Raw genomic sequence first — 6000 nt, forward strand, 5'->3', positions numbered from 1 at the left:
ACTGAGAGTTAACTTGAATCTGTAGGGGTCTGAGTCAGAAGTTGAATAAACTGATTCAACCTAAATCAGTTATGTCTGATCCTGCACCCATCTTAAACCAGGGATGGCCATTTTGAAAATGATTTATGTGCACTGAACTTCTGTCGTGTTGCAGATTTCAATTGGCTATCAAACACTTATACCAATTTATGTGTAATTTTTTTCCATAGCCTATTTAATCAAGTTACCTGTTTGCATCTTCACTCTAATAAAGACATTTAAAGACATACAAGTCTAACATCCTGAAAAATTGCATTGTGAATCCTTACATGCACAGCTGCAAAGCATGGAAAGAAAACAGCGTTTTTCATTTCTTCGAATGGAACACAGAGAATGAAGAACACATACCAGAAAGCCCTTTGAAAAGCATCAAACCATCCCTAATTATGCCATGGAAAAATGTATTAAAAATGTATTAAACTTGGAAAGTCAAACTATCAGAGTAAAACAACCAAAATAAGAAACTGGAATAAAACTTACTTGTACAAACTTACCTAAGCCCTTTTTATGATTAAAGGTGCTTGGAAAATAGCAATTTATGATAACATTTGAAGTTGTCTTGTTCATTTAACCTTATTATAATTGAATTATAAAGCTAGGAAAGGATTAATTTTAATAAAACAGACTGCATTTTAAAAAGTGTTCTAAAGAGCTTAGATTCCATAATGTATTCTTACCACTTGTCGTATCTTCTCCTTTTCTTCTCAAATTAAATTACGTTGTTTTTAATTTAGTAGTTTAACAAATCCCTGGTAAAACATAGTTTGGTTCAAATCTTAGCCTTCATTTGAAGTTGAAAATACTATACATGAGAGAATATTTTTTTTAATCAGTTTAAGTCACTGACAATAGTGCATGTACATATGTTGTTATTTTGGAAACAATGAACATTTAGTTCCATTACATGAAAACTGGTATGATATGATTGAACCCAATGGCAGAAAAAACTTGCATAAGTTTCAAAATGACCAAAAAAGCAAAAAATTGACTGGACCAAAAAATAAATAAATAAATAAAGAGGGAAACTATTTTGCCCTCCTTTCACTTCTTTCATTATGTGTTCTTTGATATGGTCCTGGAAGAGTACAGATGTAGTTGTATCAAAAAATTCTCCAGTAAAGGCGAGGGGCTAGTAAAAATTATGCTCTACAATATTAGCAATTTTCCATCATGTTACATCACTCTCATGTTGCATTAGTATTTGTAATGGTAAGAGAAGACAAAAGTCTTATCCTATTAGTGATTTTCAAATCATATTAAAGTACGCCAGCTAATTCAACATGCTGCAAGACTAATAAGACATGATAGGGAGTTTCTGTTCTGATAAGACTTTCATATCATATTAGTCCAAATAAGGCAGTAGTAAATGTTCTGTTCACACTCCACACTGCCAGTGGGTATTAGACATTACCACACATTTCTATTAGAGTGAAGAGACTTTGAGATAACCTGGCTGGCAGCAGGCATTCCCTTTTGCTAATATGTTCTCTGCATTCACAAATATAAGAACTGAGGCCTAGATCCACAAAAGCACTGAGACATGGAAAGCTTCAGTGTTGCTATGCCTAAATTTTAGGTACTTGGCCTCTCAAGTAAAATCTATTTGGTGTCTAAACTCCCTATGCAATTTATCAGTATAGTTTGAGGGCTCAGAAGTCAGAAATGGCAGCCTCATTGCTGCCTAAGAGAGCTAACCCAAAATGTTGAAGATTGGGATATGTCTGAAACTTCACACAGTCCTAGAGCTTAGTTGGCCAATGGTGGTCCGGGATACACCATCTGGAATTCTCTCCTAAAGTTAACTGCATAAGCTGTCCTTTGGGGTGGCATGGAATGGAGATGCTGAACTATAGAATAGTTCAGAGGTAAAAACACATGTACAAGATGAGGAAGAACTGGATTTTAGGTATTTCAGTTCAAATCTACATCACCTAAAAGGGTGTCCTAACCATCAAGCTTCAGGCTAGTTTAGGGACAGGTGGAGATAGGGTTTGCAATTCTAAACTCATTTAACTTTGTGTTTATAATGCTTATACAGGTTGTCTTCAGTGTCCTCCAGACATTTATCTCAGGACCCAATTTGTTTTTTTGCCTCAGTAGGTGCCCGCTGGTTTATATTATTTAACCAAGGGGTATAAAAAATATGGTCTATGGGCTGGATCTGGTCTGTAGAGCCTCTCTTTCTGGCCTCCTGAGCTACTGGCATGCAAGAGGAAGCAGAGGTGCATGACTAGGATAGGAGTGGCCTGACACAGAATCCTGGGTCCTTGTCCCCTGTGGGCATGTCAGTCAGTGGCAGGAGGACAAGGGAGGGCTAATATAGCTCCGGCTGCCCTGTGGCCACTTCATCCATCATCACTGCTATGGTCTGACCTCCTCAGCTGCTAGCCCCACTGTCACCCAATGTTGGAGCTGCTGAACATGCTCCAGCTCTGAGACAGGGCATGTGGTGGTGGAGGCAGTTTTAGCTTCAGGACAGGACACCTGGGGAGAGCAGAGCTAATGCTACCACCACATACCACATACCAGAGCCAAAGCCAGAACTGCCCTAGGATGGTACTGACCCACAAGGAGTCCCATAGTCTAGATCTGGTCCTGGGCATGAGATGAGTTTGACACCCCTGATTTAACCTGTTATTGTGATCTTAAATATGTACAATCAGAAACCTCATTTGCCCACCACTGAACTCAGTGTTAAGAGGGTCATTAATTCACTGTTTCTTCTTGCTGTTCTGAGCTATCAGAAAAAATCTCCATGATTGAATACTCCCAACCCATTATTAATGCAGCCTTAGAGCTGTCCCATCAAAGGTCCTATTTCACAATATTGCTGTCTTGATTTTTAAGAAATATTTGCTAATTTCTAAAGTGAAATGCTAATAAAACTAAACATTTTTTCTTGTCACATTCCTCCCAAGTGATTACCAAAGATCCTGTTTTTCTCTGATTAAAAATATACCCAATTTTTAAATTAAAAAAGTAACCCCAAACCCACATTTTTCCATGATTAAAATGAAGCATGAAACACCACTGTGTATAATTTTAATTGTAGAAAAATTTGGGTTTTGGGTCCTTTTTTATCCAAAAATTAGGAATTATTTTTTATCAGAGAAAATCAGGATCCCTGGTAAACACCCCATTAAGTCTACTGCCATAGTTTGTAAACAGGGAGGCATTATTAATTTCTTTTAAGGCTGCCACTGAGAAGCTGCCAATGCATTATTTTCAGAACATTGCTTATCTTTCATACAGGTGATTGCTCAAGGATATTGCAAATGTGATACTTGCTTTTGTTATTTCTCTGATGGACTTTTTTGGCCAGTTTTTAATTTGATGGTTTTGTATCTTTCTCATCAGGCTTTTACTGGTTTCTGGGATGTGAACAAGTATTTGAACTTCCTTCCACATTACTTCTCTGGTGACCTGGAAGTTCAGAACTGGATTCCATTAGCACTGTTGAGTGACTTTGGACTTCTCATTTTTTTCCTTCTACTCATACATATCTTTGGAGAAAATAAATTTGTGTCAGGAAACTCCTTCAAGCCATCTATCCTTTCCTTTGCAATCAACCCTACGGACTACCTACAATCTTATTCCAAATGTAAATGGCAGGATACCCATTAACAGTCAATTCCTACAGTCTTTAAATATATATTTCAATGGGCAATGTGCAATGAACAGCTCAAATGACCATAAATTAAAGAAGTGGTTTTTAACTTATGTTGAAGGAGAAGAAAACAGCTCATCTTCAGCTCTAAATTATATGACCACATCCTTCATTGCTGCTGAGATTGGAAGATAAGCCATATGAGAAGAGGCTGAAGGTACAGGCATGTTCAGCTTGTGGAAAAGTCACTAAGAAGGTGACATGATAGCAGCCTAAAAATACTAGAAGGGCTGCCATAAAGAAGAGGGAAAGCACCCTTTCTTTCTTGTTGCAGAAAACAGAATATGAATCAATGGCTGGAAGTTGCAGCAAAATAGGTTTAGATTGGATTTTTGGAAAAATGTCTTCACTGTTAGAACAGTGAGGCAGTGCAATAGACTGCCTAAGGAAGTTGTGGACTCTCCATAATGGGAGGTATTTAAAAAGAGATTGGTATAATCTTGAAGTTTTTTCTATATTCTACTCTGTATTTCCCATACTTCTGAGCCTTTCTGGTTGTTACATGGGGCTGGGAATAAATGTTTCCCCTCTTATGTCTCTACATCAGGTTTTCTTTGTTTTGTTTTGGGTTTTTTTTCACCTTTGTCAGAAGCATTAGTTGTTATCTGCATCACGGACTGAGGTGAGCCAATGCTCCTGCTGGGACTTAAACCAATAGGTTCCTGACTAGAAGGTCTTGCCTGACTGTTTTGTGCCATAGTAATTGTCATAGCTAGCATCAGGAAGGAATTTAACCCCATGGTCAGATTGGTGTGGGTGCAAGAGGAGGAAGTTTTTTAGGGAACGTGGACCTTTTTGCTGGATCTCTCAAGATTATTTTAAGAACCTTTGGTCCCCCTTATCTACCTGTGGCACATTAGAGGGTTATGTCTTGTGGTTATACCAGGGCTGATTGTGTAGCTTTGCCAAAAGTTTAGACAATGGATTTTTATAAGGGGGTTTGGATAGGGATTATCTTGTTTTGTGCAAGGGGCTGGATGAGGTGACCTCTCAAGGTCCCTTCCAGCCCTAAGGGCTCCTATGCATGTGCCAGGAGGCTGCTCAAATGCTCTGTAATTACTGTGCATTGAAGCAGATTTGATTAATCATGTCCTCTGGAGCATAGTAATTACTGCACTCCAACAGGTTCCAGTGTCATGTGTATCAGCATCCCTGCACTGAAAAATGGTGTCAGGGGGACTTTAACTAAAGCTCGTTCAACCCCTATTTTTTAGTGTGGGGATGCTGATACACATGACACTTCCCACCCCCTACTCCTGGAGCATGTCCATAAGCACCCTAATTTTCTATGACTCTAATGTCGAATCCTCCTTCTTTCTTCTGCAATACAGTGAAATGACAACAGAGGTCAGTCATGTGTTGCACTGTGCTCTGTCTTGTGCTTTGGCACATAGCATCTTTATATACCTGACATACTGTTTTGTGATATCATCCTAGCTACTTTCTGAATGATCTATTTCCTGGTCTGCTGTCAAATAAATGGAATATCTTCCTCATTGCCACATCAATAACCATTTCCTTCACATCAGTCCTTTTATTTTATGGTCTCAACTCTGATGTTGTTTCACCAGCTGCCAGCTAGCACCTCTCTGTTTGGCTGCAGAAGGTATCGAATCTCCTTTACTGAAGGTTTTCAAGAAGAATTAGGATAGGCATCTATCTGGGACAGTTTAGAAATATCAAATTTTGCATTTGTTTAGTGCTTATGGACTAGATAATGCTGGGCATCCTTTCTGCCACTATTATTCTATGACTCTACTCCAGGTGGCATCACATTATTCAGTAGGCCAATGTATCCATTGTTGTGCTACCTTATCCAGTAAGATTATTTGGACAGGGCCCATCCCTTCATTTCTTCCATACAGTGTCTAGTATGATATAAAAAATAAGCCAAATTATCAACTACTTGGCTTCCTCTGACAAGAAGCAAAAATCTCTCCTCCCTCCATCAATTACCAGTAAACATTTTTTCATGAGCCTTCAATCAAAAATAATGTCATTATTCCAAAGATACTTAAAATAAATTAGAATCCAAAGTCTATTAGCCTCTGAATATAACATACATTCTCAGTAAAGATAATACGATCATGTAGAAGCTTCTGAGAAAAGCTCCTTTAACCTAAAGGTGTAATTAGAAAGATACTGAAGTGTGGAAACCATGAACCAGCAGAAAGTATGCTTCAAAGACTCTCCAAATCATATCTGGGTATCTGCACATCATTATGTCTCACTGCTGTAATGTGTCACATGTTACAAGAGCAGAATGTTTCTTTCAGCAATTCATGTTGCATCGT

The sequence above is a fragment of the Crocodylus porosus genome, unplaced genomic scaffold, assembly GCF_001723895.1.
Source record: "Crocodylus porosus isolate Cpor-Errol unplaced genomic scaffold, CroPor_comp1, whole genome shotgun sequence".
Classification (NCBI taxonomy): domain Eukaryota; kingdom Metazoa; phylum Chordata; order Crocodylia; family Crocodylidae; genus Crocodylus; species Crocodylus porosus.